This window comes from Giraffa tippelskirchi, chromosome 12, assembly GCF_054371585.1.
Source record: "Giraffa tippelskirchi isolate mGirTip1 chromosome 12, T2T-mGirTip1v1.2.pri, whole genome shotgun sequence".
NCBI lineage: Eukaryota > Metazoa > Chordata > Mammalia > Artiodactyla > Giraffidae > Giraffa > Giraffa tippelskirchi.
The window spans coordinates 105864979-105880814 of NC_137286.1; the positions used below are offsets into that span (position 1 = coordinate 105864979).

The 15836-nt window shown below is 45.9% G+C and overlaps 1 long non-coding RNA gene across 1 annotated transcript in view; it reads right to left on the reverse strand.

Moving 5' to 3' along the window:
• The window catches only part of LOC145529185 (uncharacterized), a 162099-nt gene that overhangs the window by 7440 nt on the left and 138823 nt on the right, over window positions 1-15836 (reverse strand). The window contains exons 5-6 of the long non-coding RNA XR_014070992.1: window positions 2678-2813; window positions 1373-1574 (exon numbers count right to left, since the gene is read on the reverse strand). This is a non-coding gene — a long non-coding RNA (uncharacterized LOC145529185). The remainder of the gene's footprint in view (window positions 1-1372; window positions 1575-2677; window positions 2814-15836) is intronic.

The window sequence follows — 15836 nt, forward strand, 5'->3', positions numbered from 1 at the left end:
AAACCTGAAAGCCATGTGATCTTGGATAAGTTGTTTAAATGTTCTGGCTCCTCTTTCACTCATCTGTGAAATGTGAGTCGCTCAGTCATATCTGACTCTTTGTGACCCCATGGACTGTAGCCCTCCAGGCTCCTCTGTCCATGGGATTCTCCAGGCAAGAACACTGGAGTGGGTTGCCATTCCCATCTCCAGGGAATCTTCCCGATTGAATCTGGATCTCCTACATTGCAAGCAGATTCTATACTGTCTGAGCCACCAGGGAAACTGGAAAAGTTAAATCCGAGAATGGAGAGCAGATGGTCCAATTCCCCTCACTGTTCCTGGGTGGGTCTGAGAAGACAGCACCACTTCTCTCTATGGGGGAGTCAGCCCCCCATGTGCCCATCCGCCTGGAAAGAAAGGATGCTGAACACACAACTGGGCTCTTCCCTGAAGCTTTAGACGGGACGACACCCCAAACTCCCCTGGGGCCTCTCGGCCCTGACGTGGCCTGGGGTGCTCCAGCAGGGGAGGGCATGCACTGGCCTCGGAAAAGGAGAAGCGAGCCTGGGGTTCTGCCCGCAGGGAACTGGGGAGAGCAGGGGACGTCCAAGGGCGGGAAGAGAACCACCAGAGAGCCGGGTGTACATTATTCACTGTAGAAATCATTCTTTCTAATGCTCTGCAAGCTTAGCAACATCAGTTGAATGTTACGACCTGGTCAGAGCTGCTCAGGAGGAAATGAGAGGATGTATTGATACATAGAGATGCCTGGACTATGAGGGTCAAGGACAGACCCAAGTCCTGTGACCCACCTCCTGGAGGGAAGGCGAGTCATGGGAGAAAGGGGCTGAAACCATGGGGTTTAGGAGCTTCATCCTTCTGCCGCGAAGTCAGCTGACCACTTTCACTCAGACACATGCATATGATACAAATGCTTAGTGGTCATGCTCTCTAATACCTGAGCCCTCGGATGTCATGAGGTCCAGACTGGCTGCAGTGACAGTGACAGTGACCCCAAAGTGAAGGGCTTACCCTGGACGGCAGGAGCCCTCAGGGAACCAGCCCAGGCAGGCAGTGCCAAGGCTGGCCAGAAGAACCTGGGGTCTCGGTGTCATCGCTCCCACCCAAACTCATGTCTGCATCTGCTTTTCCTCACCAGATTGCTGCATAGGAGTCCCGGGACCCAGACTGCCCCTATCGGGTCACTCAGTGTCTCCTCCACAACGGGGGCTCCCCGCCAGCCTCCCACCCTGGGAAGAGCAAAGAAAGGAGGAGAAGCCATGCTCCTTCCATCTGGGAGCTGCCTGCACCCCTCCTGCTCATGCTCACCTGCTGGGATCCAGAGCCAGGGCCAGAAGGACGGAAGGGAGGTGGAAGGTGTGACTCTTACCTGGGAAGCCAGGTGTCCAGCTGGAACCTTGGATTCTAGGGTCACAGGTGGGTCAACAGCTGTGTCCGCTGCTCCAACTCAGAGAAGCCACCTGAGATGCCTTCCCCTCCTCTGCAGAGCCCCTGGGCTGAAGGGGTCACTGTGCAGTAGTGAGTTCTGGGTGATCCATAATAATAATTGTGATTATCAGCTACATGTGTGTCTGATAAAAACAGGAAATAGGAGAGTGAATTAATTATTACCTAATACATTCCTTGCTATCCAAGGGTTTGATCTCCTTGCAGTCCAAGGGATTCTCAAGAGTCTTCTCTAGCACCACAATTCAAAAGCATTAAGGAGATCAAACCAGTCAATCTGAAAGGGAAACAACCCTGAATATTCATTGAAAGGACTGATGCTGAAGCTGAAGCTCCAATACTTTGGCCACCTGATGCAAAGAACCAACTCATTGCAAAAGACCCTAATGTTGGGAAAGACTGAAGGCAGGAGAAGGGGACAACAGAAGATGAGATAGTTGCATGGCATCACCAACTCAATGGATGTTGAGTTTGAGCAAACTCTAGGATGTAGTGAAGGACAAGGGAGCTTGGCGTGCTGATGTCCATGGGGTCTCAAAGTGTTGGACACGACTGAGCAACTGAACAACAATGACAACACTTCATTTAGGAGGCAAAAATCTTTTAAATCTGGAATCACTAGGGCAAAAACTAATTAATAAGGGTTTTATTGGTGAAAACATTGAAAACTAGTGTGACTCCTAGGAGATCAAATGTGCACACAGGCATGAAGTATCAATTTGGCTATTAGAAGCTTAAATTTTTGTGCAAGTCCTTTCACACTTTATTAAAAAGAATAAAAACAGGATTCAAGTTTGTACCATTAAGGATATGTACACATAAATACATCTTTCTAAATAGGCTATATTAGTGAGACATATATTAATATATAAAAAAATCAAATACATCCTTAGACATTAAGAAACAAATGTCCATTACTAGTTCTTGGTGAATCTCCAAAATTGCTTCTCTAAGATCTCCAGTTTTTCCAAGAGAGATTGTTTGAGTTTTCTCCGAGCAGCCCGTGGCGAGGACCCCCGGAAGGCTCCTGAGAGCCAGCCCATCCCCACTTCAGAGGAGGGTCCTGGTGGGAGATTCTCGTTGGGGCTCCTCCGTGGGGTGGGCACCCCCAGGGACGAAGCACCAGGCAAAGCACAGGGAGGAAGGACTGTGCCCTGTCTGAGTCCCGTCTGAGGTCCGCGTCCGGGCGATCCCTCATCCAGACTTCTGAGGATTCATGAGAACTCACCAGCACCACTGCAGCTCAGAGGTTCTTAGAAGTGCTCGTAAATGATTGTCATCTCTTTCCCAAAAGAAGACGGCACGTCTCTCGACCAGCAAGCTGCTGAGCGGAAGCACGTGGGACCGAAAGGGCAGGGAGCACCCTGTGGGACCAAGATTACAGGAGTGATTTAAGAAGTCAGAATGTTGTGACCCTCACTGGAACCTGACCAGGAGACCAGGATTAACACCCCAAAGCCTTTAGGTAAAGTGCCAAGAACTCTTTAATGACCTAACCACAGAGGATGTTAGGGGACTGATGAACAGGGAGGCTAAAGTCCCCTAGACTTGCCTTTGGGATAAAAAATCCATGTATATTACTGTCAATACTTGTGAGTAAGGTTGATATTTAATTCATTAGCTGTGTGTACGGAGTCCTCTTGGAGGAAAATATGAACATTTTATCATCATGTATTTAATGATGAAGTAAAATTTAAACTCAAGAGGAGAACACCTAAACATAGAAAAAAAAGATTTTTTTTCCAGAGAAGAACACCCAAATATAAGAAAAACCTCTTTGTTTCAGTCCAGCTTAGCTCTCAGTTAAACTCACCATTGAAAACATCAGTCTGAAAGACAAATGATGCGCTGGAAAACATTGAATAGCACTCAGTGTGCAGATGAGAAATGGCTGCAGATAAAAACCCAGTGCATTGGCTTTAGATGCACCAACACTTTTGAATCGCTAAAGCTCTATTTACCCGGGATTTCTATAAAACTGAGCAAGAAGTCTCGTGAGCACAGATACACTGGGATGACCGTGTGACTGTTTCCACATGTTCATCCCCTTGCCTGAAAGAATGGCCTTCATGCCACTGTTCTGTGGCTTGTGTTGCCTCCGAGGAGACAGGACATCTCTCCCTACCCCACGGGACAGCTCGGCCTTGTGGCTTAATGGGACTCAGAATGTAGGTGCAAATACCATTGGGTGCAGAGGTGTAGGCTTTCCCCCAGCCTCCGTGTGCTTTCCTTCTCTACAAGGATGGCGTGTCCTGGTGGATACTTTTCCTTCAGCCTAAGTCCAAGAACCAGACATTTGATGCAGGGCCAAGCTGACCGAAGTCGAACCATGGCAGTCACAGCCAACCGTGGTCACCAGCAGGAGATGTCGAGAGGAAATCAACATTACTGGAGACCAGGGGGCTTCCCTGGTGGCTCAGTCGGTAAGGAATCCACCTGCAATGCTAAAGAGACTGTCTGAAATGCAGGAGACCTGGGCTTGATTCCTGGGTCAGGAAGGTCCCCTGGAGGAGGAAATGGTAACCCACTTCAGTATTTGTGCCTGGGAAATCCCATGGACAGAGGAGCTGGCAGACTACAGTCCATGGAATCGCAGAGATGGACATGACTTAGCAACTAAACCATCACCACATACATGGAGGCTTAGAGACTATTTGTGACCACAGCAAGGCTGCCTGATACATATTCTTCCCCGGTGTGGGGTCCATAAAAACCATGTCACAGAGCATTGTTCAAATCAAAATTGACCATGAGGACCAGATGAGAGGATGCATCCACAAGGCAGGTGACACCCTTTACTCAGCTGGAGGCGGAAAGCCCTCCTCCTCTCTACTTCCACATCCATCTGATTTATAGGTTGCCGAATGATGTAACCAATGGCTTGTGGTCCTGGGACAAAGATTTATGATGTGAATCAAGTTCATCTGGTGGTTCCTCACATCACCCACAGCTGTTTTCCGACCTTCCCCTACAACCTGCTCCCACAACCTTCTCCCAGAGAATCCAGGACACGCCAGTCATCTCGGATCCTCGTCACAAAACTCTATAGATTCCAAAAAACAGCTCCCTTCCTCCCCACACCCCCACATCCTTAGGACGCACATGACACGCACAGGAAACTTCAGGACTTCAAGAACTCTGAGCTCCTGAAGCGTTGTGGAAATGCTGGCAAATCAGGACAGGTGAAGAGGGAGTTGTCTGGGGGAGGGGAGAGGTAAAGATCTCTCGGACACTCCTACCCCCATACCCAGACCGCAAATTATGGCCCACTAGTTTTAAGCATAAAATCAGCCTCTCTGAAAGACTCAAAACTCTGGGGTAATTCCACAGAAAATAAGAGGATCGTAGCATGAATCCAAGAGTCACAGAAACCCAATAGCCAGGTGGAACGCTCCTCCCAGCCTTTGAAGGCACCAGTGCGGGAAACGGGGAATGAAGACGTCCCTCCCTCTGTTCATATAACCATCTGCGATAGTATCTGGACCAGGCGGAGCAGCTGCTTTCCGGCCAGTGGATCAAAGCATGAGCAGGTGACGACATCCGCTCCCCAGGAAGAGCCCAGCAGGCACCCAAGTGCAAAGGGGGAGATGAGAGAGTATGGGAGGTGACTAGGTATTGAAACAGCCACACAACATTCCCAAAAGCTAAGAGGACATGACTGCAGGTTGTGCCCTGGGGCTGGGAACACGTCTGCATCAGGCAGCTTTTCATTTCTGCCTGAAGGGATTCTCCAACTTGAAGTCCACAGGTTCATTGCTATGACATTCTGGGAGAAACAAACCCTCTCATTGTTCCTTCTTTCCTCTGTGAGCTCTAATGAAATTCACACAGCGCACTGGGGTCCTTTCATTTTTCTTGGGTTTCTAGCACAAACCTCTGTGGCATCTTCTTAATTGACAGCCAAATGTTTATACGCCCACCTTTCAGGGACAGGCACTTCTGATTGGAAATGCCATTGATAGATTGAATTATGTTCCACTCTCTCGAAAAAACAATCCCATCGGCACAGTAAAATACACTGGGTTTGATGTGTTTGGCTGCAAAAACTTTCATTTGGCCAGGGCTCCGTAGCCTGAAGTCTCCATAGTGTAAATTATAATGTTATTTGAGATGAAGTCTAGAGTCATTTGTGGGGCTCAGGACGACACATGATGTAATCTTACACTCTGCCTGCAGGTGTGATATTGAATTCTGGGAGGACGGGCACCTGGTATCGATGTTCGGTCTGGCGTCGTTTCAATGCAGCCAACCAGGGCCGAAGATGATGAAAATAAAATAGCACCCAGCTACAGCATGAGTGCTAGGTCGCTTCAGTCGTGTCCAACTCTTTTCACCCCACAGATTGTAGCCCACCAGGCTCCTCTGTCCATGGGGTTCTCCAGGCAAGAATACTGGAGTGGGTTGCCATTCCCTTCTCCAGAGGATCGTCCTGACCCAGGAATCAAACCCACATTTCCTGCACTGGCAGGCAGATTGTTTACCAGTGAGCCACCTAGGAAGCCCACCCAGCTACAGCAAGATTTCTTAAATAAGAGAAAGTTTGAGAAACCATTACAATGAGCTCCACGGCGTCTCACTGTTTGATTTCCCTAACAGCCCAAAAATCTTCCTTTTTACAGTGACCCTCTCAGGGGGATGAGAAGCTAGAAACAAAGCCATGTCTCATGAAAAAGAATAAAGGTAAAAATTAAAATAATATGTGGGGTTTTACATGTGAAAATGATACCAACATTGATGACTTCATCTCTAAGCCAAAGAAGGAAAGAGACCTTGAACACTACACCAACAGAGCTCAATGCCTATTTGCTGAAAGAATAACTGAATTCAGGGGACCCTCTTCCTCCTGACCTTGACAGAGGATTCACCTACAAACTGGACAGCTGCACGGGATGGTGGAGGTTGGGAGGGGGGTTCCGGCTACAGAGCCTGCTCCTGGAGTGGAGACCATCACCATCATGTATGAAAACAGAAGCCACAACCTCCGTCTTGTTGAGACAACTGCCCTGGTGGGTGAGCCCCGTCCACACGTTCAGTGACAAACAGATGTGTGAGCAGATGGAAGATGGTCTTGTACGTATCTGGAGGGAAAGAGGGAAGCATGCCAAAGTGAGTTCTAATGACCTAAACCTCTGACACATTTAGGAGTCAGGGACGTGTAAAACATTGACCCTGCTAGAGTTCACAGGGACTCAAATTATAGGGCTTGATTGACGATTGATCCAGACTGACGGGCATGACACATGTGGTCAGCAGTCACGCACTCAACTGATCGGAGTGTGAGACGCCATAGAAGGGGTGGTCGACCCTCAAGCCTTTATCTTGAATAATTACAGGAAGATGAAAATTGTCCACTTATTTAATTCCCTCCCTACAGGAAAGAAGTGACTTCACTGGTTTAAAACTCAAAGATCTCGAGGTGATTCTATAGTCTTAACTGATCTGATCCCCAGCCCCCAAGAAGGGAGGGGGAACTCTGCACACATAGTGGGGAGAGGAGACGGGTTCATCTCGGAAGTGGGGGCGGGAGGGGGGTCCTGGGTCCCATGTTGCTTGCCCACCACGGGCCACCTCTCTAGAACGTCCACAGTCATTCAGTGCCCCACCTTGCCATGTGTGACTCCAGAAGTGATGTGACCTAGCACTGACCTGTCCCACACACACCCTGCCCTCCTCCCACGTTCACCACTATGGAGGTGAGGGCGAGAGTCCATCCAAAGCACCTCCTCCTGTGGGGTTTATCTACTGGGCCCACAGTTTGCCTGCTTTCAGTGCAATAGCTCTCCAGCCCCAATTCTCATTTAATGTGAAGTCCAGTCTGGGCCCCAAGGGCTTCCCAGGTGGCTCAGGTAAAGAACCCGCCTGCCAGGGCAGGAGACACAGCAGACGTGGGTTCGATCTCTGGGTCAGGAAGATCCCCTGGAGGAGGACATGGCAACCCACTCCCACTCCACTCTCTTGCCTAGAGAATTCCATGGACAGAGGAGCCTGGTGTGCTACCATCCATGGGGTCGCAAAGAGTCAGACGTGACTAAGTGACTGAGCATACAATAATTGTGAGGATTAGCAATAAATATGCAAATGACTCACCTGATTCCTGTTTAGCATTAGGCACTTAACAAATGGCAGTTACTGTTATGCTTAATAATGATAACAACAGACATCACTCATGCCTAGGTACCCCCATCCTCAGAGCAGTCACCTTCAGAGAGTGGATTAATATAAAGTAGTGAAGTATTGCCCTGGGGCCCAGCATGGGTGCATGCTTAGTTGCTTGGTCGTGTCTGACTCTTTGCAACCCCGTGGACTGTAGTCCGCTAGGCTCCTCTGTCCATGGGATTCTCCAGGCAAGAATACTGGAATGGGTTGCCGTTTTCTATATTACCCATTTTCTAGTTAAATAACTGAGATTCAGAACAGTACAGTGGTAGTAACAGTGCAGTCAGGATTGGAGGTATGTGGGTCTGACCCTAAGTGCCTGCTCTTTCCATTCACCCTCCAGGTTACCTTCCTTCATCTGTCCCTTTAAGCTGTAACTTTGCCTCATTTAATGGTTTGTAATCACATTTTTTCCGATTTGTGACAACCACATTGTGCTGTAGCCCAGACTCCCCAAGAATTGATGACTTCTAACCAACCTTTACAAAGAAAGGCAAGCAGAATAAATGTGCTACCAGACCTCAGCTGAGGTTGAAGGGTATTTTGGTTTGAATGAAAAAAATTTCCATGAAAGCACAAAGTTTAAAAGACAATGTGAGGAACTATACTCAATATTTTGTAATGACCAATAAGGGAAAATAATCTGAAAAGGGATATGTATATTCATAACTCACTCATATATATTCATGTATATATGTTCATAACTGAATGACTGTGGTGTACACCTGAAACTAACACGATATTGTAAGTGAACTCTACTCTAATAAAAACAAAGAAACGAGAATGTGAGCATCTGTCTGTCTGCTCCAGAGAGCTCCAGTTTGGAGGAACAGAGCATGATGTGTCATAAACATCGAAACACTACAAATCTCACTGGTATGTGTGGATTAGAAAAATCGAGAAAGACACCTGTGGATCATTTCATCCCAAATGTGCTCAGCAAGGCTTCAAACAGTTTTCCAAAAACTGAAAAAACAAGACCATGGACCAAAGGCTGATGCGTGCAAGAGCCCTGGATCCAAAGACTGATGATACTCAAAGTGTGGGAAGAAACATTTTCTGAACTCTAATACAGTGCCACCCACACAGGAAATCCAACAGACGTATTAATTATACCCGGCGTGTAATCCCAAAGACCCAGAGAATGTGCGCTGTTTATTTGTTCTTCTCGGGACGGGAGGCCGGTAAAGCAAGATGCTATCTGCCTGAGATGCTGAGGTCTGCTGTGTTGTTTCCATCTGAACAATCTTGTCACACTGATTCTTCCCCAAATTGTTATCGTCTCTGTAAATAAACTCAAACTTTCATTTCAAACAACTGGCCCAATGCAGATGGTTACTAAACTCAGCTCTGCTGCGGGACCTATTGCTCAACTATGCAAAAGCGTCCCCAAAACGAGCCTGCTGCTCTGAGCTGTGTTTTCAGTTTTTTCACAAGTCTGCTGTCACACACCAATATCCAGGTTGGTCTATTATTTTTTCCATTTCCTGAAAGGAGATGGGCCTGTTTCCTGGACTCTCTCCCATCCCGAATGTAGAAGCCTACGCAATTTTAAAACGCCTGGTGCTGAAAGAATCGAGGAGGGGTCAGAGGATGACTAAAATGTAGACCATCTTAAAGAGCCTAAAAACCCTGGGAGCCTGAGCCAGAGCTGACATGTTGGCTTACCACAAAAGTGACTTGGGTAGGTAGGTGGAGATCTTACGGCATGGGGGTCTGACCCCAGGTCCCCGGCAGTCACAGGTTTGGACTTGCATTTGGGCCTGGGGGAGTGTCTACCTCAGAGGTGCTCGCTGAACCAGCTGACGTTGAGGCTGCAGGTGCTCCTGGGGGCTTTGCACTGGCCCCAAGGTCACCCAGCAACTCCTCCCTCGCTTGGCCTGGCAGACCAGTCTCCTCGTGTTTCCTGGGTCCCCTGCCACTCCCCCACAGCCTGGCACAAGCCTTTCCTCTGTCTGGAACTCCCTCCCTCTGACTATGACTCTCGCTTCCAAAATCAGCTCAAATGATTCTTTCTTGACCCCCAGACAAGGCAGGGTTCCCTGTTACCAAGCCTGTAGGGCCATGTCCTGGCCCTGCCCAGTGCCCGGCAGCCCTGGACGTGGGTTTAGTGATGACTCCTCTGCTCTGAGCGACTCTGGAGCCTGGCCCCGAAAATAGAGGCTGGCTGACCATCGCGGCCTGGCAGCCTTCTACCCGAGTGGGGACTCTGTCCTGTCATGTCAGCACTTCTCAGAGAACTTCCAACACATAGTGTTTCATAAATATTTATTGAATGAGTAACAAGGGCATTTATTGTGTTGGCCAAAAAGTTTGTAGGGTTTTCCATAACATCTTATAGGATAACGGGAACAAGCTTTTTGGCCAACATAATATTTCTAATTTATAACATGACATGGAGACAGACAATCAAGTAAAGAGCTATGTTTTGTCCTTTAAAAAATCCCTGTGGTTTTAAACAAAATGCCCATGATACAAAATGGTTTCTCAAAGAGCAAACACACTTCAGCCCTACCCATCTCTTTTCTTCAAGAGCACCTCCCCAAAACAAATCAGTTATAACATAAAGAATTCGATCAGCCATTGCTATGGGTTTGCTGTATTTTCCATGATCACAATTGAAGGCTTTCTTTTTTAAAAAACTAAATCCAAACTTATAAAAAAAATCTAATTTGAATTTGGGAAGCCTCCATAAAATAAGTGTATCATTGTAAATTTTTATCCCCAAACTGAAAGAGATTTCAGGACCATTTTCTGATGATCAGTCCAGAGGCATTCAAGCTGGTTGTTGTTCAGTCGCTCAGTCATGTCCGACTCTTCGATACCCTATGGACTGCAGCACACCAGGCTTCCCCGTCCTTCACCATCTCCCAGAGTTTACTCAAACTCACGTCCACTGAGTTGGTGATGCTATCTAACCATCCCATCGCCACCTCTCCAGCCATTCAAATCTCAAGTCCCGGTGTTAGCACCGGGAACAGCAGTGCATCCTACCACAAGGAACACCTCAGGTGGAGAGACAGAAGCTGCCAGGTGGAAGATCCAAGCAGGCTGAGTTGCCTTTCCTACAAAAAACAAAACAGGAAAGTAGAGAAGACAAACGAAAAGAAGCAAAGAGAAAACACTGAACAAAGCACACTTGACCGCAGAATCGTCCAGTCACATGGCCGTGTGGGTCTCCTGCTGCACAGAACCAGGTTCCTTCCCCTGTGTGATGAGAAGGTCCATCCTGCAAGGTCGATCTCCACAATTCCTGATGCTTCATCAAGACTTCATGATCCTAAACTTTGCAACACAGCTGCTGCCAGAAACTGGAATCCTGAAACCAACGTTGGACTGAATTTCCCGTAAGTTGGACCCACCGGTAAACTCAGTTCCCACATTTCACCAGTGACTCTCTCCTCACCACCTTTACAGTACTAGGCTTCCCAAGTGGCTCAGATGGTAAGGAATCCACCTATCCTTGCAAGAGACCCCAGTTCGATCCCGGGATCAGGAAGATCCCTTGGAGAAGGAAATGGCAATCCACTCCAGTATTCTTGCCTGGAAAATCCCATGGACAGAGGAGACTGGGAGGCTACAGTCCATGGTATCGCAGAAGAATCGGACACAATTTAGCAACTAAACAACAACCACAAACAACAGTATCACCGCAATTGATTATTGATATTCAGAATGGTTGGCTTTATTAAGAAAAATCAACATGAGAGCACAGAATCTAGCAAAGAATAGAGCTGCAACCATATATAAGTCAAAGCTCTGTTGCCTGAAACTCTCCAAGGCATTCTGGGCTTCCCTGATATATATATATATATATATAATGGAAAATGACTTAGCCATAAAAAAGAATGGAATAATGCCACTTGCAGCAGCACCTATGGAACCAGAGGTTCACTGAACGTTTTTATTTGCTACTTGCTGCCAATTATTCTATTTTGTTGGCTATCAGAAGTTCAGACCCTTTATTAACCAGCTTACAGTAGAGATCCCTGGCTCTGGTAAATGCTGACATGGAAATAAAAAGAAGCAATCAGTTAAAAGTTTGCTTTTATCCCCAGGGAGGCAGCTCTTCATTTTCAATGAGGAATGACCTGTCAAATAAATCAGGCTTTCACAATGATTAGAAATACACTGCAGATTATTTTGCCAAAAAGCTTATAGTCCACTGAAAACTCATGTGAAATCAGGAGGAATTTGGTTTTTTCCAGCCTCAGCTGAAGATAAAGCAGAGCTGTGAAGGTGAGGATGTCTGTGATTCTTGAAGCTCACAGGAATTTGGGAGGTGTGGTAAAAAATCACAAAAATCCTATCCCTGATACCTTTCTCTTGCTCTGAGGCAAAATCGTTTGTAAAAACGTTCCTTTTGATTTCTGTTATCCAAATAATTCCAGCTTAAATTGGAACTCAGATATTAATCTGATAATGACACCGTTGAGACACAGTCTCTGACGATTGATCTCGAATGACTTACAAGGCTTTACTTTACCCCATTTTCTGCATTCCTTTCCATCCCCTCCCCACCACCTCCACCATCATCTGGGAGCAAAAGAGACCCTCAAGTGTGTGTCTTAGGGTGATTACTATGTGCTTGGGAACATCCTTTAATTTAAATTTCGTCTAATTTTATTTTTAGCTTCAAAGCTTCTGCAGGAATGAACACCTGTCTTTCAGGGCATTATCAGAAATTGTCAGGTACCTGACGCACTTTGTTTTGTCAAGTCCTCTGACAGTGACACTGCGGATAAAAGTCACATTTTAATTAGTGATCAAAGCGAGGACACCTGTGAGCTGGGTGAGATTCTAAAGTCTCTGATATTAGGTTTACGCATCTGAAAGGACCCTTTGATTCTCCCATGTGTTTGTCCTTTCTGGGAGATCAACTCTTTTTTTCTTTTTTTAACAAAGGCAACATGTTTAGCTAATCTGAGCCCTGAAGTTACAGGTGACAATGTCTGTTCACACAGCAATGTTAACACCTTATAAAAGTAGTACCATGTCACAGAGGACGCCAGGATATTCTCCAAAAGACCCCCCTGCACTGGAGATGCACTTGGCTACTTAAAATACAGGGACCCCTAAGTCGTCTCAGAAACCCTGGCCCTAAACACCGGGAAACTGTGCTTGTGGCCTGTTACTATAAGGGAAGAAGGTGGGACCCACAGAGACAACTCAGGTTCAAGGTCAACCAGAATCAGTCTGTGTTGTAGGTTCAGTTCAGTCGCTCAGTCTTGTCTGACTCTTTGCGACCCCATGAATTGCAGCACGCCAGGCCTCTCTGTCCATCACCAGCTCCCGGAGTCTACCCAAACCCATGTTCATCGAGTCGGTGATGCCATCCAACCATCTCATCCTCTGTCGTCCCCCTCTCCTCCCGCCCCCAATCCTACCCAGCATTAGGGTCTTTTCCAATAAGTCAACCCTTCGCATGAGGTGGCCAAAGTATTAGAGTTGTAGGTAGAACTCATTTATTTTACATAAACTAAAATACATACCTAGATGTATATGTTTGCATGACATGGTATCAACCTATGATACATAATTACTAATATAATATGCAAATCAGTAAGTATTAATATAGTAACATTAATACACTAACGTGTTCACAAGTTATAACATATATATATTATTATACGTATGTGATATGTACTATTAATATAGAGTAATTTTATATACATACATATGCACTAATAATTTCTGTGGTGAAAATGGGGTAATTGAAGCTCAACTATAAAGGTTTGAATTGACAGGTAAAAAAGTAACTTGGGATCTCTCTGGCTACTAGAAACAGTACTTTAAATACTTACAAGAGTAGAGATACAAAAAAGTACAAAGAATAAGATCCAGAAACAATCCGCCCATGTTTTGATGTACCTTTATACAATTTTTGAACCTGGACAGAATTTTTCAATTTGGGCCTAACGAATGTATCATTTTGTATTCTTCTTTCTTACAATTAACACCAGTGTTTTCCTTTAATGTTAAAGTTGTCAGTGAGGACTTCCCTGCTGGTGCAGTGAATAGGAAGCCACCTCCCAATGCAGGGGGTGCAGTTTCAATCCCTGGTCTGGGAAGATCCCACATGCTGTGGAGCAGCTAAGCCTGAGCACCACAACTACTGAGCCCCTGCACCTGGAGCCCCTGCTCCGCAACGAGAAGTCACTGCAAGGAGAAGCCCGCCCACCACGACAAAGAGTACCCCTGCTTACCACAACTACAGACAAGCCTGTGAACAGCAATGAAGACTCAGTGCAGCCAAAAATTAATAGTTTATTTTTAATTGTCCATGAGCATCATCTAATGACTGTATCATGATATATCTTGTTACCCATAATAATATACTTGCTTATTTCTAATTTTCTGCAAGCATGAAAAGACCACAATGAAATAAAGTAGAACCAGTTAGGATGGATTGATTGGATCTCCTTGCAGTCCAAGGGACTCTCAAGAGTCTTCTCCAACACCACAGTCCAAAAGCATCAATTCTGCGGCGCTCAGCTTTCTTCACCGTCCAACTCTCACATCCATACATGACCACTGGAAAAACCATAGCCTTGACTAGACGGACTTTTGTTGACAAAGTAATGTCTCTGCTTTTAAACATGCTATCTAGGTTGGCCATAAACTTCCTTCCAAGGAGTAAGCGTCTTTTAATTTCATGGCTGCAGTCACCATCAGCAGTGATTCTGGAGCCCAAAAAAGTAAAGTCTGACACTGTTTCCACTGTTTCCCCATCTATTTCCCATGGAGTGATGGGACCAGATGCCATGATCTTAGTTTTCTGAACGTTGAGCTTTAAGCCTACTTTTTCACTCTCCTCCTTCACCTTCATCAAGAGGCTCTTTAGTTCTTCTTCACTTTCTGCCATAAGGGTGGTGTCATCCGCATATCTGAGGTTATTGATATTTCTCCCAGCAATCTTGATTCCAGCTTGTGTTTCTTCCAGCCCAGCGTTTCTCATGATGTACTCTGCATATAAGTTAAATAAGCAGGGTGACAATATACAGCCTTGACGTACTCCTTTTCCTATTTGGAACCAGTCTGTTGTTCCATGTCCAGTTCTAACTGTTGCTTCCTGACCTGCATACAGGTTTCTCAAGAGACAGGTCAGATGGTCTGGTATTCCCATCTCTTTCAGAATTGTCCACAGTTTATTGTGATCCACACAGTCAAAGGCTTTGGCATAGTCAATAAAGCAGAAATAGATGTTTTTCTGGAACTCTCTTGCTTTTTCGATGATCCAGCGGATATTGGCAATTTGATCTCTGGTTCCTCTGCCTTTTCTAAAACCAGCTTGAACATCTGGAAGTTCACGGTTCACGTATTGCTGAAGCCTGGCTTGGAGAATTTTGAGCATTACTTTGCTAGCATGTGAGATGAGTGCAATTGTGCGGTAGTTTGAGCATTCTTTGGCATTGCCTTTCTTTGGGATTGGAACGAAAACTGACCTTTTCCAGTCCTGTGGCCACTGCTGAGTTTTCCAAATTTGCTGCAAGGAGATCCAATCAATCCATCCTAAAAGAGATCAATCCTGGGTGTTCACTGGAAGGTTTGATGTTGAAGCTGAAGCTCCAATACTTTGGCCACCTCCTGCGAAGGGTTGACTCATTGGAAAAGACCCTAATGCTGGGTAGGATTGGGGGCGGGAGGAGAAGGGGACGACAGAGGATGAGATGGTTGGATGGCATCACCGACTCGATGAACATGGGTTTGGGTAGACTCCGGGAGCTGGTGATGGACAGAGAGGCCTGGCGTGCTGCGGTTCATGGGGTCGTGGAGAGTCGGACACAACTGAGCGACTGAACTGAACTGAACTGAGTTAGAAAGTTCCTGTTGTGTGAGGCTAACCTTTCTTTCAAAACAGCCATATCAGTCACAGCTCTACCAGTGATACATACAAATGCCTACCTACCAGTAATTGATATTTCTTTTCATTCTTTGATTCTAGTTTCATTTTCAAATTTCTGCACTATTTTGATTACCAATGTGGTTATTATTGTTTATCAGACATTTTAATTTCCTCTTTTCTTATTTATATATCAATAGGTAGTCTGATTGACTATAGGTTCCAATTATTGATTTGCATGAGTTCTTTACATATTAAGAAGAGTAATTTTTCATCATTAGATTTATTGTAGATAGTTTTTTAAAACCTTTGTCAGTGGAGCTTTTAATGCATCAAGATACATAAAGATTTTTAAAGTCTCATACAAGCAAATTTGCCAATCTTTCCA